The sequence below is a fragment of the Dama dama genome, chromosome 29 (assembly GCF_033118175.1).
Source record: "Dama dama isolate Ldn47 chromosome 29, ASM3311817v1, whole genome shotgun sequence".
Taxonomy (NCBI): domain Eukaryota; kingdom Metazoa; phylum Chordata; class Mammalia; order Artiodactyla; family Cervidae; genus Dama; species Dama dama.
The window spans coordinates 24,560,369-24,586,123 of record NC_083709.1 but is presented as its reverse complement, the minus strand read 5'-3'; the positions used below and the strand labels follow the sequence as shown (position 1 = coordinate 24,586,123).

The following is a 25,755-nucleotide window of genomic DNA, read 5'->3' as shown; positions in this document are numbered from 1 at the left end:
GGGCTAGTCCTTCTGGCAGTAGAGAGAAAACTATGCCTGAAAAACCAGGATTGGCTTAAAGTCCCTTGTGAATATCAGGCTGCTGTATCTCTTTCCCTGTACTCCACAGTGAGGTCTCTGCTCCTCAGTCCTCTGGTAGAATAGAAGAGGTTCATTCTCCAAAAAGGAAAAAACCGAGGTTCTCTGACTTGGAAGGAACCAGGACACAGAGTGAACCTGCAACCAGAGACCAGCACACTCAGGGTGAAACACCTCCCCCTGCCTGACTCCTCCTCCAGCTTAGATCCTTGTCAGCACCCTGGCAGCCAAATCTTGTCTAGACAGGAGAAAGGAAGAGCCTTCTCCAGGGAATCTGTCCCATCCAAGGAACAAGGTCTAACAAAAAGGACAGTAGGAATTCCTCAACCAGAATCAAATCAATGAGACTACAATGAAGACTTTGGGGTTAACAAGACCCACTCTTTTAATATATTAGCACAAACCCAAGAATTATTAGATACTTGAGGAGATCCTCTTTTATCAAAGAGACCAAAAATCAGAAAAAAATAACAGAGAAAAAGAAAAGATTATGCACAAAAATAAAATTTAGTATACATGATTAATATCCTCAAAGATAGGAGGTTTTGTATCCTTGAAATAAGAACAGATTTTTTTCTTAATGTTGGAAATCAAAACATGATAGTATAAGTAAAAAAATCCAATAAAAATTTTAGGGGAGAAATTTGAGGAGCTATTGCAAAATGAGAAGCAAAATTTCAGAGATGGAAATCAGGAAAAGAAAAAAAAAAAGAGGAAAAAAATGCAGAGCCAAGAACCAGTAGAGCTAACATCTTAAAAAAAAAAAAAAAAAAAAAGGATGCCAGAAGCAAAAAGGAATAATAGAAAATATGGGATAGAAAATCATGAAAAGTTCCCAGAAAGGAAGAACACATGTTTTCATATTGAATAGACCCACCATGTTTCCAGTACTATGGACGGAAATAGACACATACAAGGTACATCAAGAAAAGGCAGCACTCAGGGAATAAAGGAAAGATTTTCAGCCTTTTACAGGGAACATTCATGTGAAATAATATAGGAAGACTAGCAATACTGGAAGCTATTCACAGAAAACAACAGGACCAAGTCTTTGTGTGGCTGATGAAACAATATGAGTTACAACCTAGAAGTCTATGGTCAATTATATGTGGGTGTACACAGAAAGACGTTTATCTCCCATGAACTAATTTCCAGAAACCTACTGCGAGAGGTTTCCCACTAAAATGAGGGAGTAAACCAAAAAATAAGAAGATCCAGGAAACAGGGATCCAACATAGAAGAAAGGTGGAGAGAATGACCAATCAGGACAGGATAGCTGGGGAGCAGGTTTGGAGGTTTAAGAATGCACCCAGAACAATTTGGAGCAGGGTGAGTGTCATGGAGAGATATTTTTAACAAGATACATTTACTGTGTGTTGCATACTTAAGTGTATTAAGAAGAGTTATATACTGCTGGAGGTAGGAGAAAGAAACAGAAGCTCTTAGTTGTTATTACTATAAAACTAAGAAAATAATAGCAGCACAAAAAATATAATTAAAAAATCTTACCACAATAAGACAAAAAAAGAAAAAGGACCAGTATTTGCATAAAAGGAAGAGTAATCATAAAAGCTGACATTTTTGTGCTGTGTGTAGTGTTTATATCGACTTGGCAAGGTAAACACTGATTATTGACTCAATCGATAATATGACATGATAATAATGAGAAGACAAGAAGGAAAACATGCATGTGTATCAGGGGCTAAGACCTGTCAGGCTGGTGTTAAAAGAGACCTCAATCTGTATCTGCCCCAAATAAAAAGTCAATACACACTCCCTGCAATAAAGAAGTAGCAATAAAAAACCATCGTACAGAGAGATTTCATAGAAATACCATGTGTGCATGTGTGCTCAGTCTTGTCTGACTCTCTGTGACCCCATGGACTGTAGCCTGCCAGGCTCCTCTGTCCATGGAATTTTCCAGGCAAGAATACTGGAGTGGATTGCCATTTCCTTCTCCAGGGAATCTTCCTCACCCAGGGATTGAACCCAGGTATACTGCATTGCAGGCGATCTGAATGTAAGTGGAGTGAAAAAATGCTCACAACTCCTGGTGAAGTTACCTTTACTTTTTCTCCATTTTCCTCAACTTTTGAGGCCTGGTGTGGTTAATTCTAGGGGCTTTCCTGGTGGCTTAGAGGGTAAAGAGTCTGCCTGCAATGCAGGAGACTCGGGTTAATTCTACTAATGGTTAATTCGATGAGTCAACTTGGCTGGGCTACAGTGCTCAGATAGTGGGTCAAATATTAATTCTGAATGTTTCTGTGAGGATGTTTTTTGGGTGAGATTTACACTTAAATTGGTACACTTAGGATAAAGTAAATAACTCTCCATTACATGGGTAGATCTCGTGCAACCAGTTGTAAGCCTGACTAGAACTATAGAACTAAAGAATGACCGTCACTGAGCAAGAGGAAATTCTCCAGCCTGGTAGCCTTTAGACCTGAATCACAAAATGGGCTCTTGGGTCTCCAGTCTGCTGGCCTACACAGATTTTGGACTTCCCATATTCCATAATCATGAAAGCCAATTCCTTAAAATCACTCTCTCTCTCTATGTGTGTATGTGCATGCAAGTTTAGTCATTTCAGTCATGTCCGACTCTTTGTGACCCTGTGGACTGTAGTCCACCAGGCTCCTCTGTCCATGAGAGTCTCCAGGCAAGAACATGGAGTGGGTTGCCATGCCCTCCTTCAGGGTTTCTTTCTGATTCAAGGATCAAACTCGTGTCTGCCTGCGTCTCCCAACCAACCTATAGAAAATAAGTTTAAATTCTGATGACATCCAGTTAGTCTAAAAGTTGGGTAGAATTATCATTAAAAAAAAAAAAAAAAAATCACTCAGTGCTATTCAAAGTCATTTGAAAAGGAATAGCTCTATTACAAGTCATGGACCAGAGTAATACCGGGAATCCATGGAACAAACGTTTACAGCAGCAAACATAATTAAGTGTTGGGGTGCCTCTAATAATCACTTTAATTTACTGAAGGAGATCTGCCCATGTTTCTATAATAGGTTTACAGGAAAATATATGGTATATATTAGTAATCAGTTTTATAAATTAAGAATAATATATATATGTGGCTAATCGAGGTATAACAGAATACAGAGAAGGAGGCTGAATGATTTAGGTTTTCTATTCCTGCAGACACATCTTCACACAGTAAGAAGGAAGCACTGAAGACGGCTTTGCAGTGTGCTAATACCAGCTAATATGCACCTAATGAGACTTCCAGCTGTCTACTTTTCAATTTGCACTCACTGAATTTATTTAGAGTGTTTTTGTTTTTTTTTTTTTTAACTGCAAACTAATTAAGATACCCTCATCCTTTTTCCTTGTAGTATGTGCAATAGCTACATTGAACTTTTCTGGTATATTAGCAAATGACCCCATAGAGTGGGCAGTATAATCAGGACAGACTGCAAGGGAAATACAAAAAGGATACACAGGGCGTGTTAAACAGTGAGCTCCAATGCTCTAATAACAAACTAAGACAAGCTGAGTATTCCTCTTACTGGTATAGATTTTCAGGTTTTTTTTAGTTGATATTCAGTTATTTAGATGATTCTTTGGGGGAAGACCTCTATGTGGTTAAACAATAGCCATCAAAGATCAGAAAATCTCATTCTTTTTTCTTCTGGTGAATTATTCTCAGGCAGCTAAAGCCTTCCTGATCCCCCAAGTTTTACAACAATCCAACCTAACCATATCTAAACCCTTATAAAATATAAAGTCAAAAGGAATGCTCTCCAAGAATTCAATAATCTCCAACAGGAAATGAGCAAAATGGAAATGCTCAAAACAGTCAAAAAGGAAATGAGCATTTACTTTTAAAAAAAGAAGGAAATTGGTTCCCATTAATCAAATTTAACCAAGAAAATGTATCTTTCTCTCACGGAGATATGGAAAGATAAATTTCCTCAAAGCTTTTCTGTGTCATGCTAAAAGGGTTATCCGTGAGGTTATAAGGTTTACAATGTTAGAGTTGCAAGGGAATATGTCTTTATAATGAGGTGAGTCTCTTTTTGATGTTGTAAAGGTGCTTTTTCATTCCTCACCCTCCCATCTTGCTGAAAGATCAGTCTTTTAAGAGTGGATTGTGAATTCTTCTGGCATGACCAAAGGAAACTGGTTCTTACTACATTTAGTCATTGCAATGCCGTGGCTATGTAAAACTTCTTTTCCTCATTACACAGATAAGGAAACTAAGGGTCAGTGAGATCCTGCCAGGCTCCTCTGTCCATGGGAATACTCTAGGCAAGAATACTCAAGTTTGTTGCCATGCCTTCTCCAGGGGATCTTCCCAACCCAGGGATTGAATCCAGGTCTCCCTCATTGCAGGCTGATTCCTTTCCATCTGAGCCATTAGGGAAGCCCTAAATACTTTGTCCAAGATCCCATAAGGGATAAGGAAGAGAGTTGGGAATTAAACCAGATCTATTACTGTTTACTTTTCTATACTATCTCCTCTCAGGAATTATCATTAGCTTAAAACAGGATGCTTAAAGCATTCTCAATTGGAACAACACATCTAGAATATGAGAGTTTCTATACTTAGTGACCAGAAATGATAAAGCTTTCTGTTTATGCCTAAAACCAAAAGCTATTCTGGACAATAAAAGAATAATCCCCTCTAAAGACAAATTTTGGCAAGGAAAAAATGCAGTCCAATTCGCTTGCACTACAAAAATAGAAACACATGTAATCTCAAATTAACTTTCTTTGTCTTCTGCAGTTCTATGCAGCAGCAGCAGCATGCAAATGTAAATATGCAAAAGAACAAATCCTTGAAAGAGGGAAAAAAATGTACATGTTGGCAACTGGCTGTCCTCACGGTTCTCTTAATTGACGAGAGCTTTCTCTGCTGGAACTCCTGAGAACTGCTCAGATACTCTGGCATTGGTCCTCCTGAAATGATATCTAAATGATATCCCCCATCTCAGTGATATCTTTGTGGAGACCATGATGCTCAGTCAGACAGTCTGGCTGACATTTTAGGCTGCTGATCCCAGAACTGCTGGTGCTGAGAGGCACAAACCACCCTTGGTTGTTTCCTGCCTAATCTGTGGTATCTCTGCCAACAAGGTCTCGAGATGGCTAGAACTCGTCTACCATGAGCATGACAGTGAGCCCAGAACGACCTAGGGCCCGAGTATTTATGAATGCAGTGACAACGCGCTGCAGACAAATAGACGCAGTGATGAACAGAACCAGTGTCTGCATGTGAATGTTTATATCAATTACAATGACAACAAACTGTTTTATGAGAGGCCATGACTATTCAGAACTTTATTTTAGGCGCTTAACACAGGGTCACCGCCATATAAACAATGAAGGAAAATGAAAAGTGAAAGAAAGTGAAGTCGCTCAGTCATGTCCAACTCTTAGCGACCCCATGGACCGTAGCCTACCAGGCTCCTCCATCCATGGGATTTTCCAGGCAAGAATACTGGAGTGCGTTGCCATTTCCTTCTCCAGGGGATCTTCCCGACCCAGGGATCGAACCCAGGTCTCCCACATTATAGGCAGACGCTTTACCGTCTGAGCCACCAGGGAAGACAGGAAGGAAAATGGGGGAGAGTAAAATAATAAAATGATTGTCTTCTGTTGGTTCATAGAGCAATAGTCTTGTACACGTAGGGAAAATATAGTTATATTATTGGAGCATCCTATACCATGAAGAATTTTTAAGTCACTTCAGACAGTTTCCCAAGAGTAGAGGTATACACAGAAAATATAGAGAAATCTAGATTTGCAAAATTAATGAAACAGGGAGGAGATAATCCTTGATAAACTCATTCACTTTCTTATAATAAATACTCCATCTTTCATGTGACACCTGTCCAGGTTGACTAGAACCACCCCTTCTACTTCTGTCCTGGACTGTAACTACCAATTCCTATCTCTCACCTTTCTACAGTGTCCCATTCAGACCACCACCAGAGGAGTCTCCTAAAAAGCACTATGTGCTTTAAAATATTATTCCTCTTAAGCTCCCACCACTGCTATCATGTAAAGTGTATATCTAGATTTTTTTTACACAAATGATATTATTGCTCCAATGTTTTGTTTTGTTTTTTTTTCCTGGGACTTTTCTTCCATCCCTTCCTAACACAAGCTCCTATTAATAAACTTGCAGTATCTAATATAGCTGCCACTAGCTGTATTTCAAACCTAAATTTAAATTAAACAAAATTAAAAATTCGGTTCCTCTACTGCACTAACCATATTTCAAGTCCTGAGCAGCCACATTATCTTAGACATAGGGAACTGTTCATCAATGCAGAATTCTATTACTTAGCCTCTAAATCCCAATGTACAAATCTGCCTGCAAGTTCCAGTACAAACCACTCCCTCTGGAAAAGCTCTGACTTCTTTAAGGATCACATGGTTAGTAGAATTTGCCATAAGTCAATTTTAGTACAACTTTTCAGGAACATATCTACTGTGTTACATGAGACACCCTCCTTCTGCGACACTGAAGTAAAATCCTTTCAACTGCTAAACAGACGTGTGATCTTAAACCATTGCTATAATGTCACATGCATTTGCGTACAGATTATTACATTCTAGAAAACTGTTCCTTAGATGTTGTATTTGGGGTAATTGATGCTTTAGGTCTAAAAATCTTAATAAGCTGACACTTTTATTTTCAGAAGTGCCTGCAAGGAGTGCAATTCTAAAAAATTATGTTCCAACCTGACTGATTGGCTAATAAAATGAAAGTAGTTTGTAACAAATAAACAAAGGATATGGCATGCCTTGCACAGCTTTTAACATAAATGGGTGAAATCACTTCATTTCTTTCAATAAAAACATCTTGTACCTAAAATAAAATGCCTGATGTTTATATAGAAATAACATGCTTTTGTATAAAAATTCTTTGATAGCTCGTCACTGCCAACATTTAAAGAGTTATGACTGTTTAAAAATGGCAAACCATAGTTCTGCAAAACCAATAGCTGATAATATCCCTTTTGATGCTAATCATACAGTCTTAAATAATGTTCACTTTGTAATTAAATGCATTACTTCTTTATTGATTATTCTCTATAAATGATAGGAAGTAACCCCTCACAGAAAACAATAAACATAACTGATCTGTAAAATTGTCTATAAACCAGTAGTCATGTTATATTCAGTATTCTTTGTCATTTAGAAGAGTCATTAAGTGTTTGTAGAATAGAAATATGGGAGGTATTTGGGCTTTACACTTCCCTGGTCACCTAGTTCTTATTCCAAATCTACTTAATTACTATTTTATAGTCAATTTTAACAAGTAAAGCTGATTTCTCATCTCACAAAATAGATGCTTCAGGAAATCACAAGTGAGTGGAGGACTGCTACCAACCAGTCAGTGAAACGGGTAGTAGGAACAATCAATAAACCAATGGTAATGGAAAAAAAATTGAACAAAGGGAGACCACAGCAAGCAGAGAAAATAAATACTCAAAACACTGATACCCAAGCCCATTGAATAAAGGAGCAGAGAGTCATAAACATTTGTCAGCTCCTGTGGGCATCACCGACTTACAGGACAGCATAATGATAGATATAAAATCTTAGAAATGATTTTACTATCACCTACCATTTCTCATAACTGGACAAACAGGAGGTGACTTAGATCATTTCCACCACATCACAGCTATTATGGAACTCTGTTTGAGATGCTAATATTACTTTTTCCTCAAATATGCTATTAAAGACATTGGCACTGCAAGCTAAACATGAGTATTAAGTAGACCTATGGTAGGGAACCTCCTTAATATTTCTTGAATTATGTGGTAAAGAAGGAAGACAGTGTTTGGGTACAAAGATTAAAAAATAATAATAATAATAGAGAAAGAAAGAAGTATGTGTCTTAGTGTTTAAGCTGCTATTACAAAAATACCATGGATGGGATGACTTGAACAGCCAGCACAAATATCTCTCAATTCTGGAGGCTGGGGAGTCCAAGATCATGTCACTGGTAGATCCGATGTCTGGTGAGGACTCACTTCCTTCTTCAAAGACAGTGGTTGTCCCACTGTGTCCTCATGTCATGGAAGGGGTGAGGGAGCTCTCTGGAGTTTCTCTTATAAAGGTCTCAATCCTACCCTAAAGACCACTGCAGTGTTCATTGGGGATTTGGTTTCAACATGAATTTTAGACACAAACATTCAGCCTATAGTGCATAGTACTTCCTTGAATCAGCCCAGGCCATGGAAGCAAGTTTATGCAAAACTCCACATGGGATAAGAGACTGAGTTTATACTTGGGGATTAGCAATGGGGCTTTTTCTTGTAAGAATGCCCTCTGCCTTCGTATATCTACCACAAAAACAAAACTGCATCTACTAGTCAGATTTTTTATAGTTCAGCATTAAAAACAGTATGATTTAACATTGGATTTGGCTAAACATTAGGACAAATGTTTAAAATATTTCTGAATTGTTTTTCATGTCATAAAGCCAGGTTTTCATTCACAGCAGGGCTATTTTTTGGAAAGGTTGCCTAGGTTCTTACTATGTAGACATGAATGTGAATGATATTCGTGTGCTTAATAACAGTCTTAATTTTAAGTAATTCTAACCAGCTGAAGAAAAAGTTCTTGTGATATCTAACTGAAAAAAAGAGAATAGGAAAAATAAATTCAAAATGATAAAGTAAATGGAAAAAATAAGAATTGAGCATATCAGACTCACAAATCCAGATAAACCAGAATGTGTCATTGGAATGTTAGACTATGAGAGAAATAAATGAGATGACATGGTTGGAGTCATCTGAGCAATTTGGAAGCAAAACGCTGAATCAATTCAAGGTATCATAAAGAAACACTCTCATGACTGCTTATATGTTAGACTATTTTCCTTTCGGGGAGGAGGGGTGAGAGAAATAAATATCTTTTCAAAAAACTGTAAGTTCAGAAGATCAGTTAGTTTCCCAACAGCTTTTGACATAAAAGTAAAAGTACTCCTTCAAGGTTCTCTTTTCCAGAATGAACAGGATGAAAATTTAGTAACAAAGATGGTTTTAATTACTTGTTTTCCCTACACTGGCTTGGTTATTTATACAGAGCAAAATGCTCCTCATACTGAAATTTGCTAGTAAGAAACACGTTATAAACTCACACACATAAGGATAATCACTGCCACATGCTGAGAGCCCATTTATACCAGACACTTTAGACTCATAATCTCTAATTCATAAAATGATTCTGTAAAATGGGGATGATCACCAGTCACATTATATAAATGAAATGGAGACTCAGAGAAGTTAAATGAATTGTGTAATTTCATGCCACCAGTTCAGTGACGGATCCAAGATTTAAACCACATACCACATACAGGTTTTGATTATTGACTCCATATAGATGAACACTTTGCATAGGCAAAGATTAGAAAATGCCATTATTTTATTTATGGTGTGTTAGTCTTATCATTCATGAAATATTTAAAACTCCTTATGCTGTGACATTGTTCTATTTTGAGAACACAGCAGCAATCAAGACAATGTCCACATCATGAATTAAGAATGAAGTCATTACTCATAAAGGACGAGGTCAGCATACAGCCCATAGTAAGCTAATTTGCTCCCACTTTGGATTTACTTTAAAATTTTTGCTTTGTACAGTGAACTACAAGATTGTTTGTGGTGTAAGAGCTTGGCACGTGAGAGAGTTATGATCACAGTGGTCCCTCACTTGTAATTTGAAAATTACAAGGCTATGTGAGCCAGACTGACTGCCTCATCTGTCACCTGGGTAAACTCTATTCTTCCCAGGTAGGTCCCTCCTTCAGCTCTCATTTTCCAAGATTGTTTTTCTCTCCAGACTTGATACACAGTGTTCTCTCTTCTCTCTTCATAGGTTCTTAACTACACAAGGAAAACATCTAATTAAGTCATATTTTATATAAAACACAAATAACTTGCCATTATCTTTGGGCTGTATCTCTCAAGGTAATATTTATTTCATCAAAAGGAACTGACATATAAAAGGTCATATTTAGGGATAATATATGGATGCATAAAGATTTCCTGACAAACTTGCATGCACACAGTTCCTCTTCCATAGTCAAAGGCCATCAAAGGCAAGGGTCACACAGTCTATCATTAATATTTTTTTTTTTTTTTAAATATGGAACGCTTCATGAATTTGCGTGTCATCCTTGCGCAAGGGCCATGCTAATCTTCTCTGTATCGTTCCAATTTTAGTATATGTGCTGCCGAAGCGAGCACTATCATTAATATTTTTGAGTATAATTGACATGCAATGTTATATTTGTTTCAGGTACACAACTAATAATTTGATATTTGTATACATTGCAAAATGATAATCACAATGTTTAGTGACCATCCATCATCATACAGTTACGACTTTTTTTTTTCCTAATGACAAGGACTTTTAAGATGACTCTTTCAAAATGACCCTCCATATTCACAGCTCCTGCATCTAGAAATATGGAAGGCCAGCTATCCCATTCCATTTCATATGTATTAAGTGCTTGAGATCTGTGGATTTTGGTACCTGCAGGAGGTCCCAGAACAAATTCTTTGTGGATGTCATGGGATGACTATACTCTCTTAGCAACTTTTAAGTATGCAATGCAGTAAAACAAATCAAACCTGAATACTCATTAGGATTGATGCTGAAGCTGAAGCCTGGCCTGCTGCAGTGCATGGGGTCGCAAAGAGTTCGACACGACTGAGCAACTGAACAGCACAGTATTGGTAACTGTATCCATCATACTGCAAACTAATTGTTTTATAACACTAACTTTGTACCTTTTCACCACCTTCATCCCTTTTGCTTACCTCCCAACTTCTGCCTCTGGCAACCATCAATCTGTTCTCTGCGTCTAAGAGCTGAGTTTTTGTTTGTTTTAGAGTCCACATTTAAGTGAGATCATGTGAAATTTGTCATTCTCCATTGGACTTATTTTACTGAACATAATACCCTCGGGGTTCATCCATATTGTTGTAGCTAAACAGTATTCCATAGTATTGCTTTCATTATCCAGTTATTCACTGATGGAGGCATAGGTTGTTTCTATGTCTTGGCTGTTGTAAATAATGCTGCAATGTACTAGGGGATACATATATCTTAAGGAGTTAGTGTTTTTATGTTCTTGGGATAAATATTCACAAGTAGAATTAATTGCTGGATCATATGATAGTTCTTTTTTTTTTTTTTTTTGAGGTATCTCCCACTTATTTTCCACAGTGGCTGCACTAATTTACATCCCGACCAATATTACACAAAACCCTTCCCTTTTCTCCATACTCTTGCCAAAACTTATTTCTTATATTTCTTATCTTTTTGATAATAGCCATTCTGATAGTGTGAGGGGGATATCTCTGAGGTTTTGATTTGAATTTCCCTGGTGATAAGTGATATTGAGCATCTTTCCATATATTTTTTTGGTCATGTATGTGTCATCAGAAAAAAAGTTTGTTCAGATCTTCTGCCCATTTACTAGTCAAATGTCTTCTTGTTTTTTTTTTTTCCTTTTTTGCTATTGAGTTGTATGAGTTCTTTATATATTTTGGTTATTAACCACTTGTTATATTACTGGCAAATATTTTCTCCCATTGCGTAGGCTGCCTTTTCATTTTGTTGACTGTTTCCTTCACTGTGTAGAAGCTATTTGAGGCTTAGTTTAATGTAGCCCCACTTATTTATTTCTGCTCTTGTTGCCTGTGCTTTTGAAATTAGATTCAAAAAATCATCTCCAAAACCACTGCCAAGGAGCTGACTACTTATGTTTCCTTCTAGAAGCTTTATGGTTTTGGGTCTAACCGTCAAGACTTTAATCCATTTTGAGATAAGTTTTGTGTATGATATAAGATAGTAAGTAGTATAGGTTCATTCTTTAAACATGGCTGCCCAGTCTTTCCAACACTATTTATTGAAGAGATGGCCTTTTCATTTTCCCATTGTATAGTCTTGGCTCCTTCACTGCAAAGTAGTTGACCATATATGCATGGGTTTATTATTTCTGGACTCTATATTCTGTTTCATGAACTAGAAGACTATTTTAATGCCAACACCATATTGTCTTGATTGTTATAGCTTTGCAATATATATGTAGTATACAACTTTGTAATACAGTGGAAAGTCATCAAAGGCAGGGTAATATAACCCACCATTATTTTTTAAGTCTAGCATTCTAAGGCACAAAGCAACAGATGTGATAACCTCAGTTAGCTATGGTTATATATCAGATGACCTTTAGCCAAATTCAAAATTGAAAGCTTTAAGGGAAAATGGAGATATCTTTCCACCATTATTCTTAAATATAACAGCAAAATACTCTGTGATTCATCCTTCTCTGTGGACAGGGCTCTCTGATAGTAACTTCAATCCACAGGTCCCTGAGAACTGCTCTGCATAACTAATACCCGAATACATACTGCAATAACTGAATTCCAGTAACTTCTATAAGAAAAGTATATTACCTTTATTCAAGGAACACCAGAAACTCAGTATATCACTGCCCTTTGGAGTTTATGACTTGAGAAATCCTTGGAAGTAAGGTCACTTGATAAAGCTGCTATTTTACTGCCTAAGTAACTAAACCTCCTTGGCAACAATTCAAAACAAAGTCATTGTATTTTATCTTATCCTGCATATTCCAGAGTTTTCATATCCTACAAAGGTATTCCATATCAATTTTTCAATATTTGCTGGTTAAATAGTTGCAGGAATTTATTTTCCTATTCCTAAGAAGTAACTGAATAGATTATGCTTCAAGTGAAAGAATAATGACACAATAAAGCTGAATAATCTTAATTAAGCTTATTGAAATCAAGGCAACCCAGAAAAAAAATCCAGACAACTGACCTATAAATGGAATTTCCTTCAGATTGACTATTTATCAGCTGCCAAATGAAACTATTTACATATATACACCAATTCTACCCCATTTTGGAAACCTTCCAATTAAAATTCACAAAGAAAACCTTCAGACCAAGATTCTAGAGGTCCACCAAGGAAATTTTATAGTACAGCTGTGCTACTTCAAAATTTAATTCAAACACACTCCAAATACTGCAATTAAGTTTCTAATTATTCAGGATTTAAATTTCACAAGACTTTGCCAACATTCATTCCCAAATATACTGCAGAAACACATTTATTTCCCTGTAACACTATAATGTAAAATGTCACAGGCCTTATGCATTTGAAACATTTTGTCACATAATTGTTTTCTGCTAGATGCTAACATGGTATATGTTAGTTTTATAGCCACAAATTATTGTAGCAGAGATATATTTTTTGATATTTTACTATTTGTTATTCTCAAGAATAATAAGCAATTCCTACTTATATTTTGGAAGTGAGAAAAGAGATAAACCATTTTCTTGACAAATAAAACATGAAAATAATAGACTGAAAACCTTTACAAATATCCACTTTTGATGTTAAAATATTACATTAACAGCCTACAATTTTTCAAGAAGAAAACAAAGTAAGAAATGTGCACTATAGAATAATTTGTGAAAATGATTCAATTTCAAAGAGAAATAGTCAGCTTTTTCCCCCATTTGCTAATTTCTTAAAATCATGATTGACATAAAAATTAAAATGATTGTCTTCATAGACTAAAAGCCCCTTTGATTGATATTTAATGAAAAATCTGATCTTTATATAAAAGTCACAGGCAGATACAGACAGAATATGAGGTAGCTTTCACTATAGACTTTTAAGCTTAAGCTATGGTCACAAAATGAATATGCACCTGTGAGTGAATAAATGAATGAGTGAGAGTGTGTGTGAGAGAGAGAGAGAGAGAGGGAGGGAGAGAGAGAGAGAATGAGGCTCACTCTGGGTGTGCTTTATAGGATAGACTTACCCCATCAATTATGTGATAAATTTCACTTGTATAACTATGTGAATTCCAACAATAATTTTAGGTCTGAGAGAAGGTACATAGTTTTCATCAGATTCTAAATGGAACTTATGACTTTCTCAAATGGCTAGAAATCTCTTTGCATCTAGCCTGTTGTTTTTATACATCAAAGTTATAGTAGAATGTCAGTACATCTCCTAAGAGAGTCACTGCTCTTTGCAGGCTGATATCTAATGCTGACTATGGCATGTTTTATGTTCAATGGTGGCTGTTGCTTGTGGTTTTTGATTCCTAGTTATTGAACCAATGAATGTGTACATTTTATCAAAGCTAATGGTGCACTGAAAAACTGGATGAAGGAGATCCAACCAGTCCATTCTAAATGAAATCAGTCCTGAATATTCATTGGAAGGACTGATGCTGAAGCTGAAACTCCAATACTTTGGCCACCTGATGCGAAGAGCTGACTCATTGGAAAAGACCCTTATACCGGAAAAGATTGAAGGTAGGAGGAGAAGGAGATGACAGAGGATGAGATGGTTGGATGGCATCACCAATTTGAAGGACATGAGTTTGAGTAAGCTCCGGGAGCTGGTGATGGACAGGGAAGCCTGGTGCGCTGAGATTCATGGGTCACAAAGGGTTGGACACGACTGAGCAACTGAACTGAACTGAAACATTCTTGGAAATCACCATGAGGAGAATCCAACCTTTTCTCCATTATTTTTTCCCTCTTGGGTGACTATTCTAGACCTAGTCACTACATAGGCAGATACTGAGTTATAGGAGATGGTAAGGTGAATTCACCAAGCTTTTCCTAATAAAAATCTAATATAACTCTGGACTAGGAATCATAACACCTGAATTCAAATCCCAGCTCAATCTCTCTACCCAAGGAACATAAGGCAATTTGCTCAACATTCTTGGTTTCTCATTATCACTACACACACAGACACACAGACACATAGACACACACACACACACACACTATAGTAACTATGAGAAGTGATAGATGTGTTCACTAACCTTATTTTGGTAATCTTTTCAAAATATATACATATAATTGACTCATAACACTATATACCTTCAGCTTGCACAATATTCTATGTCAATTATACCTCAAAATGCTAGAGAAAAATACAATAGAATGAGCATAAGTTCAGTTCAGTCCAGTCACTCAGTTGTGTCCAACTCTTTGTGACCCCATGGACTGCAGCACGCCAGGCTTCCGGGTCCATCACCAACTCCCAGAGCCTATTCAAATTCATGTTCTTTGAGTCCATGATGCCATCCAACCATCTTATCCTCTGTCGTCCCCTTCTCCTCCTGCTTTCAATCTTTCCCAGCATCAGGGTCTTTTCCAATGAGTCAGTTCTTTCCATCAGGTGGCCAAAGTATTGGGAGTTTTAGCATCAGTCCTTCCAATGAATATTCAGGACTGATTTCCTTTAGGATTGACAGGTTGGATTCCCTTGCAGTCAAGGGACTCTCAAGAGTCTTCTCCAGCACCACAATTCAGAAGCATCAATTCTTTGGTGCTCAGCTTTCTTTATAGCCCAACTCTCACATCCATACATGACTACTGGAAAAACCATAGCTTTGACTAGACAGACCTTTGTTGGTAAAGTAATGTCTCTGCTTTTTAATATGCTGTCTAGGTTGGTCATAGCTTTTCTTCCAGGGAACAAGAATCTTTTAATTTCAAGGCTGCAGTCACCATCTGCAGTGATTTTGCAGCCCCCCAATATAAAGTCTCTCATTGTTGCCATTGTTTCCCCATCTATTTGCCATGAAGTGATGGGACCAGATGCCATGATCTTTGCTTTCTCAATGTTGAGTTTTAAGCCAACTTATCCACTCTGCTCTTTCACTTTCATCAAGAGGCTCTTTAGTTCTTTGCTTTCTGCCATAAGGGTGGTGTCATCTGCTTATCCGAGGTTATTGATATTTCTTCCAGCAATCTTGATTCCAACTTGTGCTTCATCCAGCCCAGCATTTTGCATAATGAGCATAAAACCTTTTTAAATGACACTTCAAGACCACCCAATATATCAAGAGCAAAGTTAAAAAATTGAGTCCCAAGACTTCTCTAATATTTTTGGACTGTTATAAAATATTTTCATGATTAAACATTGCACATAAAGAACGTCATTTAGAAAACAAGTTAAACTGGTGCAATATTCATTTATTCCTCAAAGTAAAATAGAACCAACAAATGCCAAGTAACACAGGACAATATGGAGACAATGATTATCAAGTGTTCCTTTTGAGGAATTTGTGGTCTATTTCAGGAGACAAACTTGTGAACAGATTTTCACCCAACTGCTAGGCAAACACAAAGAAAATGGCAGCTAATTTTGAATGGAGAATCTGTTTAAGACTTTATAGAGAAGGTGATAACAGCCTATGGGAAAAATCAAAGTCTTTCTTCTTGTGAAGGGGGGAAAGGAATTCTTGACATTGGAGATAGCTGACAAAGGGGCAGGAAGATACCTTGGGGTCTGCTCTACATTCAGGAGATGGTACTCAATAAGGAGGCAGGGTGGGGCTTATAAAGGTAATCTACAGAGGAATGAAGAGCACTTTGCTTCCAGGTTACTGGTTTTGAGCTACATTCTAAAAGGAGTGTGCCCAAAGTACATGGTCATTTGAGTTGGGGCTGGGTGTGGGTAAGGATGCTAACAAATTCAGACTCTGCTTGCTTCAGTATCTCAACAGTTCTTATATTCCTCAGTTTGGTTTAGGAACTGGATTAAATTTGTCTAATTAATCTTAGCCTTTGGGTGATTTTTTTTTTTTTTTAATTTCAGAGTATGAGCATTGTACACTGGCTTTATATTTAGAGGTTAAACATCACTTAATGTTATCATGGAAACTTCTTCTACACTTTGTTTTCCTGTTTATTTTGTAGTGGATAATTACTGATCACAAATAAGACTTTCCTCCCAAACCCAATATATAAGCAGTATTGGTAACTAGGAAAAACAATTTCTTTACTTTTAAATCACTGCATCCTCCTAACTGCAAAAGAAACCATTTTAACTTAAATTAGAAGAATGTCCTTTTGTTATCAGACATTATAGTTGTAAATTCCGTTAACACCAACTACTCCGCTCTAAGTACAAAGATCAATCTTTGTCTTCCTTAGGTTTCTGGGTGAATGCTAATTAACATTTCTCACTATAACCTTAACTGTGACTTGCTGGGTCTCCTTGAAGGTCGACAAGCTCTTTTAGGAAAAATACTTACAAATCCATACTTTGTTTAAATGCAGACATAGCCTATTTTTAAAAAGTGAGTAAAATAAGTTAAGCTGAGATCTGCAGCTTGGATCTTGGATATTAAGGAGTTGTTTGTTTCCCAGCTATGGTATTACTTCTAAATAGCATCTGAGAATGCAGATTTAAGATAAGCTGAAACAAAGGTAGTGTGGGATTTATTTTATTAAGGTGTGTTTACTGCACCTTAATAAAAATCTATGTTTAAGATATAAAAGCTCCTCTTAGTAGGTCCCACAGCATTTAAAGGCTTCAATTTGATTAGCCATCCTTTATAGACGTACCACATTGGACATTAAGTCAAGGGCCTGGACAAAGTGAGAATTCTGAGAATTAGCATCATCTATTGTGAGACTTCTTTTTGCTGATTCCTGGCTTCTACTTGATGCTTTCATCATTGGCCCTACTTCCTTAGCCCATGAGAAAAATATGTATTTCTCTGGAGTGGTTTAAGAAGATAAATTTCTGACAGGAGTAATGAAGTAAAACTATATCCATTTTTTATTAGTGTTAATGAAACCGTATTGGTCTTTGTTGTTGTTGTTTAGTCCCTAAGTAGTATACAACTCTTTTGTGACCTCCTGGACTGTAGCCTGCCAGGCTTCTCTGTCCATGGGATTTCCCAGGCAAGAATACTGCAGTGGATTACCATTTCCTTCTCCAGGGGATCTTCCCAACCTAGGGATTGAACACACGTTTCCTGCATTGGCAGGTGAATTCTTTACCACTGAGCCACCAGGGAAGCTCATATTGGCCATTAACAGTGACAAAGCAACACTTTAGTGTTAATTGTTTCCTAAACTGTCAACCTATGAAAGGAAACTTTTGAGAATACATAGCAAAAAACATCTACAAGTCACATTTGTGGGGTACAACTGGAAACAAACTTTGGAAAGGAGTTCAGATATTTTTAACAGCTATGGCTTTTGGAAACAACGTCACACAATCTCCCCAAGTAATTGAGTTAATATATTTTAATGAATCAAATAATAACAAAACATAAAGGCTATAAAGTGAGAGCAATGTATTTCCAAGAACATCAGTCTACTTAGTTATTCACTGTTGACGATCCTTGAGGCCAATTTGAATGGGCCTTCAAATTTTGCTGAACTATTATATATTGGATTCCCTAATATCTTTTTTTCCCATAAATAATGGCTTTCCACAAGCAATTGATTTGGGAGAGAAAAAGACAATGATATGGCAGGAGATAAAGAGTCAAGAAATATCAAGTATACTCCTATTCAGAAATCACTCAGTCTTCTAAGCCTGAGAGTGAAGCGCCCATTATAAATATGATCATGCATCACCCAAAATTCACTTCTGTGAAGCTGAGCAGGCAGTCAACACTACTCTAACTCACATGGGATCTGTAGAGCTGGTCTTGGCTTTCATAAGATAGATCAACATATGAAAACCCATGGTCTAATTGCCATCTCAAAAGAAGCAATGCACAATGTGGGTGAGTCTCTGAATCACAAGAAATAGACTCATTTGTCAAACCTTGTTTCTCTGCTTTCATGAACCTAGTAATTGGGGAGAGGGGTTTTGAGGTGGGTGGAACACTGTGTTCTAGCAGAGAATTCAATTCTTTAAAGTATGTGAAGACGGCGAGGGAATAAATCCATTTCTGACTATTACTTTAATGTTACCATCTGTGAAGAACAGCCACTCTTTATAATTATCCTCCAAGTCACAAACAAAAACACCATGAAATAAGCCCTTACTACAATATTAGCAAAGCCTTAAAAGCCTTAAAAGTTACATCAGTAATATCTCCATTTTTTTTTTTTTTAAAGAAAATCATTTTATTGGATTTATTCTACCGACTTGTCTTCCCAATCGACTTCATTTTATTTTTTTTTTTATTTCTTTTTTCTTTTTTCTTTTTTAATTTTTATTATTATTGTTTTTTTTTCCCAGTGGGTTTTGTCATACATTGATATGAATCAGCCATGGATTTACATGTATTCCCAATCCCGATCCCCCCTCCCACCTCCCTCTCCACCCGATTCCTCTGGGTCTTCCCAGTGCACCAGGCCCGAGCACTTGTCTCGTGCATCCCACCTGGGCTGGTGATCTGTTTCACCATAGATAGTATACATGCTGTTCTTTTCAAATATCCCACCCTCACATTCTCCCACAAAGTTCAAAAGTCTGTTCTGTGTTTCTGTGTCTCTTTTTCTGTTCTGCATATAGGGTTATCGTTATCACCTTTCTAAATTCCATATACATGTGTCAGTATGCTGTAATGTTCTTTATCTTTCTGGCTTACTTCACTCTGTATAATGGGCTCCAGCTTCATCCATCTCATTAGGACTGGTTCAAATGAATTCTTTTTAATGGCTGAGTAATATTCCATGGTGTATATGTACCACAGCTTCCTTATCCATTCATCTGCTGATGGGCATCTAGGTTGCTTCCATGTCCTGGCTATTATAAACAGTGCTGCGATGAACATTGGGGTGCACGTGTCTCTTTCAGATCTGGTTTCCTCAGTGTGTATGCCCAGAAGTGGGATTGCTGGGTCATATGGCAGTTCTATTTCCAGTTTTTTAAGAAATCTCCACACTGTTTTCCATAGCGGCTGTACTAGTTTGCATTCCCACCAACAGTGTAAGAGGGTTCCCTTTTCTCCACACCCTCTCCAGCATTTATTGCTTGTAGACTTTTGGATAGCAGCCATCCTGACTGGCGTGTAATGGTACCTCATTGTGGTTTTGATTTGCATTTCTCTGATAATGAGTGATGTTGAGCATCTTTTCATGTGTTTGTTAGCCATCTGTATGTCTTCTTTGGAGAAATGTCTGTTTAGTTCTTTGGCCCATTTTTTGATTGGGTCATTTATTTTTCTGGAATTGAGCTTCAGGAGTTGCTTGTATATTTTTGAGATTAATCCTTTGTCTGTTTCTTCATTTGCTATTATTTTCTCCCAATCTGAGGGCTGTCTTTTCACCTTACTTATAGTTTCCTTTGTAGTGCAAAAGCTTTTAAGTTTCATTAGGTCCCATTTGTTTAGTTTTGCTTTTATTTCCAATATTCTGGGAGGTGGGTCATAGAGGATCTTGCTTTGATTTATGTCGGAGAGTGTTTTGCCTATGTTCTCCTCTAGGAGTTTTATAGTTTCTGGTCTTACATTTAGATCTTTAATCCATTTTGAGTTTATTTTTGTGTATGGTGTTAGAAAGTGTTCTAGTTTCATTCTTTTACAAGTGGTTGACCAGTTTTCCCAGCACCACTTGTTAAAGAGGTTGTCTTTTTTCCATTGTATATCCTTGCCTCCTTTGTCAAAAATAAGGTGTCCATAGGTTCGTGGATTTATCTCTGGGCTTTCTATTCTGTTCCATTGATCTATATTTCTGTCTTTGTGCCAGTACCATACTGTCTTGATGACTGTGGCTTTGTAGTAGAGTCTGAAGTCAGGCAGGTTGATTCCTCCAGTTCCATTCTTCTTTCTCAAGATTACTTTGGCTATTCGAGGTTTTTTGTATTTCCATACAAATTGTGAAATTCTTTGGTCTAGTTCTGTGAAAAATACCGTTGGTAGCTTGATAGGGATTGCATTGAATCTATAGACTGCTTTGGGTAGAATAGCCATTTTGACAATATTAATTCTTCCAATCCATGAACACGGTATGTTTCTCCATCTGTTTGTGTCCTCTTTGATTTCTTTCATCAGTGTTTTATAGTTTTCTATGTATAGGTCCTTTGTTTCTTTAGGTAGATATACTCCTAAGTATTTTATTCTTTTTGTTGCAATGGTGAATGGTATTGTTTCCTTAATTTCTCTGTCTGTTTTTTCATTGTTAGTATATAGGAATGCAAGGGATTTCTGTGTGTTAATTTTATATCCTGCAACTTTACTATATTCATTGATTAGCTCTAGTAATTTTCTGGTAGAGTCTTTAGGGTTTTCTATGTAGAGGATCATGTCATCTGCAAACAGTGAGAGTTTTACTTCTTCTTTTCCTATCTGGATTCCTTTTACTTCTTTTTCTGCTCTGATTGCTGTGGCCAGCACTTCCAACACTATGTTGAATAGTAGTGGTGAGAGTGGGCACCCTTGTCTTGTTCCTGATTTCAGGGGAAATGCCTTCAATTTTTCACCATTGAGGGTGATGCTTGCTGTGGGTTTGTCATATATAGCTTTTATTATGTTGAGGTCTGTTCCTTCTATTCCTGCTTTTTGGAGAGTTTTAATCATAAATGAGTGTTGAATTTTGTCAAAGGCTTTCTCTGCATCTATTGAGATAATCATATGGTTTTTATCTTTCAATTTGTTAATGTGGTGTATTACATTGATTGATTTGCGGATATTAAAGAATCCTTGCATTCCTGGGATAAAGCCCACTTGGTCATGGTGTATGATTTTTTTAATATGTTGTTGGATTCTGTTTGCTAGAATTTTGTTAAGGATTTTTGCATCTATGTTCACCAGTGATATTGGCCTGTAGTTTTCTTTTTTTGTGGCATCTTTGTCTGGTTTTGGAATTAGGGTGATGGTGGCCTCATAGAATGAGTTTGGAAGCTTACCTTCTTCTGCAATTTTCTGGAAGAGTTTGAGTAAGATAGGTGTTAGCTCTTCTCTAAATTTTTGGTAGAATTCAGCTGTGAAGCCATCTGGTCCTGGGCTTTTGTTTGCTGGAAGATTTTTGATGACAGTTTCGATTTCCTTGCTTGTGATGGGTCTGTTAAGATCTTCTATTTCTTCCTGGTTCAGTTTTGGAAAGTTATACTTTTCTAAGAATTTGTCCATTTCATCCAAGTTGTCCATTTTATTGGCATAGAGCTGCTGGTAGTAGTCTCTTATGATCCTTTGTATTTCAGTGTTGTCTGTTGTGATCTCTCCATTTTCATTTCTAATTTTGTCAATTTGGTTTTTCTCTCTTTGTTTCTTAATGAGTCTTGCTAATGGTTTGTCAATTTTGTTTATTTTTTCAAAAAACCAGCTTTTAGCTTTGTTGATTTTTGCTATGGTCTCTTTAGTTTCTTTTGCATTTATTTCTGCCCTGATTTTTAAGATTTCTTTCCTTCTGCTAACTCTGGGGTTCTTCATTTCTTCCTTCTCTAATTGCTTTAGGTGTAGAGTTAGGTTATTTAATTGGTTTTTTTCCTGTTTCTTGATGTAAGCCTGTAATGCTATGAACCTTCCCCTTAGCACTGCTTTTACAGTGTCCCATAGGTTTTGGGTTGTTGTGTTTTCATTTTCATTCATTTCTATACATATTTTGATTTCTTTTTTGATTTCTTCTATGATTTGTTGGTTATTCAGAAGCGTGTTATTTAGCCTCCATATGTTTGAAGTTTTAACAATTTTTTCCCTGTAATTGAGATCTAATCTTACTGCACTGTGGTCAGAAAAGATGACTGGAATGATTTCAATTTTTTTGAATTTTCCAAGACCAGATTTATGGCCCAGGATGTGATCTATTCTGGAGAATGTTCCGTGTGCACTTGAGAAAAAGGTGAAGTTGATTGTTTTGGGGTGAAATGTCCTATAGATATCAATTAGGTCTAGCTGGTCCATTGTGTCATTTAAGGTTTGTGTTTCCTTGTTAATTTTCTGTTTAGTTGATCTATCCATAGTTGTGAGTGGGGTATTAAAGTCTCCCACTATTATTGTGTTACTATTAATTTCCTCTTTCATACTTGTTAGCATTTGCCGTACATATTGCGGTGCTCCTATGTTGGGTGCATATATATTTATAATTGTTATATCTTCTTTTTTGATTGATCCTTTGATCATTATGTAGTGTCCTTCTTTGTCTCTTTTCACTTCCTTTATTTGAAAGTCTATTTTATCTGATATGAGTATTGCGACTCCTGCTTTCTTTTGGTCTCCGTTTGCATGAAATACTTTTTTCCAGCCCTTCACTTTTAGTCTGTATGTGTCTCTTGTTTTGAGGTGGGTCTCTTGTAGACAGCATATATAGGGGTCTTGTTTTTGTATCCATTCAGCCAATCTTTGTCTTTTGGTTGGGGCATTCAACCCATTTACATTTAGGGTAATTATTGATAGGTGTGGTCCCGTTGCCATTTACTTTGTTGTTTTGGGTTCACATTTATACAACCTTTCTGCATTTCCTGTCTAGAGAAGATCCTTTAGCATTTGTTGAAGAGCTGGTTTGGTGGTGCTGAATTCTCTCAGCTTTTGCTTGTCTGTAAAGCTTTTAAATTCTCCTTCATATCTGAATGAGATCCTTGCTGGATACAGTAATCTAGGTTGTAGGTTATTCTCTTTCATTACTTTCAGTACGTCCTGCCATTCCCTTCTGGCCTGGAGGGTTTCTATTGATAGATCAGCTGTTATCCTTATGGGAATCCCTTTGTGTGTTATTTGTTGTTTTTCCCTTGCTGCTTTTAATATTTGTTCTTTGTGTTTGATCTTTGTTAATTTGATTAATATGTGTCTTGGGGTGTTTCGCCTTGGGTTTATCCTGTTTGGGACTCTCTGGGTTTCTTGGACTTGGGTGGCTATTTCCTTCCCCATTTTAGGGAAGTTTTCAGCTATTATCTCCTCGAGTATTTTCTCATGGCCTTTCTTTTTGTCTTCTTCTTCTGGAACTCCTATGATTCGAATGTTGGGGCGTTTCACAGTGTCCCAGAGGTCCCTGAGGTTGTCCTCATTTCTTTTGATCCTTTTTTCTTTTTTCCTCTCTGCTTCATTTATTTCCACCATTTTATCTTCTACCTCACTTATCCTATCTTCTGCCTCCGTTATTCTACTCTTGGTTCCCTCCAAAGTGTTTTTGATCTCATTCATTGCATTATTCATTTGTAATTGACTCTTTTTTATTTCTTCTAGGTCTTTATTAAACAGTTCTTGAATCTTTTCAATCTTTGTTTCCAGGCTATTTATCTGTAACTCCATTTTGTTCTCAAGATTTTGGATCATTTTTATTATCATTATTCTAAATTCTTTTTCAGGTAGATTCCCTATCTCCTCCTCTTTTGTTTGACTTGGTGGGCATTTTTCATGTTCCTTTACCTGTTGGGTATTTCTTTGCCTTTTCATCTTGTTTAGATTGCTGTATCTGGAGTGGGCTTTCTGTATTCTGGAGGTCTGTGGTTCCTTTTTGTTGTGGAGGATTAACCCAGTGGGTAGGGTTAGACGATTGGCTTGTCAAGGTTTCCTGGTTAGGGAAGCTTGCGTCAGTGTTCTGGTGCGTGGAACTTTATTTCTACTCTTTGGAGAGCAATGGAGTGCCCAGTAATGAGTTTTGAGATGGGTCTATGTGTTAGGTGTGACCTTGGGCAGCCTGTATGTTGATGTTCAGGGCTATGTTCCTGCGTTGCTGGAGAATTTGCGTGGTATGTCTTGCTCTAAAACTTATTGGCTCTTGTGTGGTGGTTGGTTTCAGTGTAGGTATGGAGGCTTTTGGACAGTCACTTATTACTTAAAGTTCCTTGTAGTCAGGAGTTTTCTGGTGTTCTCAGGTTTTGGGCTTAAGTCTCCTGCCTCTGGATTTCAGTTTTATTCTTCCTGTAGTCTCAGGACTTCTCCAACTATGCAGCCCTGATAAGAAAACTTCTAGGTTAATGGCTAAAAGATTCTCCCCCGTTAGGGACACCCAGAGAGGTTCACAGAGTCACATGAAGAAGAGGAGAGGGAGGAGGGAGATAGAGATGAACAGGAGGAGAAAAAGGGGGACTCAAGAGGAGAGAGACAGATCTACGCAGCTGTCTGTTCCCAGAGTGTTCTCCGTAGCCCAGTCACCTACAAAGATTCACAGAATTGGATTGGGAAGAGAAGGGGAAAGGAGGAAATAGAGGTGTTCTGAGGTAGAAAACAGAGAGTCAAGATTGGGAGAGAATAATCTTCGGTTTAAAAATAGGGCTTCTCTTCTTCTTTTTTTTTTTTGTAAGGTTATAGTGTATTGAAAATGAAAATTAAGGAGTAGTAGAGGAGTACTAGAGGACTTTAAAAGAAATAAGAGAAAAAGAAAAATAGAAAATAGAAGAGAAAAAGGAAAGAAAAAAAAGAAAAAAAAAGAAAAAAAAGGGGAAAAAAAAAAAAGAAAAGAAAAAAAAAAAATTTTTTTTTCCCCCTAATTAAAAAATCGTAAAAGTCTATGGAAATGAAAGTTAAGGAGTAATGGGGGAGTAATAGGGGATTTTAAAGGAAAATAAAAGAGAAAAAATAAAAAAGAAAAAAGAAAAAAAGGAAAAAAAATTAAAAAAATAAAAAAAAGAGAAAAAAGTAAAATTATATCTAGGAGTTTCTCTGGAGCTGTTGCGGTCAGTGTGGGTTCGGCTCAGTTTCAGATAGCTCCTCGTTCCAGCTTACGCTTCTCGATATCTACAGGCTCCTCCGGTGTAGTCAGTGTTTCCTAGAGGGATTTTAATCTGTTGCACCAGTCCCTTCTGAAGCGGTTCCCTTTGTTTATTTGGCTTCTGTTTGCCGGTCTCTTCAGAGCCTCATTTCCGCCCTGACACAGGCGGGCGGAGGTGGACTCTTATTCAGGTAGCTAGTTCCGTCGCTCCGCGGGGATGGGCTTGCGCCGCGGGGATGGGCTGGGGCTGCCAGGAGGGGCTGACGCTGCCGGGAGGGGCTGACGCTGCTTTCTC

The 25,755-nt window shown here is 37.2% G+C and overlaps 1 protein-coding gene and 1 non-coding gene across 2 annotated transcripts in view; both read right to left on the bottom strand.

The window, feature by feature from the left end:
- LINGO2 (leucine rich repeat and Ig domain containing 2) overlaps positions 1-25,755 on the bottom strand; it is a 1,335,691-nt gene that overhangs the window by 651,512 nt on the left and 658,424 nt on the right. The window lies entirely within an intron of this gene.
- Positions 10,189-10,295, bottom strand: LOC133049044 (U6 spliceosomal RNA). Its single transcript, XR_009691202.1, has one exon. It is a non-coding gene; the product is annotated as a U6 spliceosomal RNA (small nuclear RNA).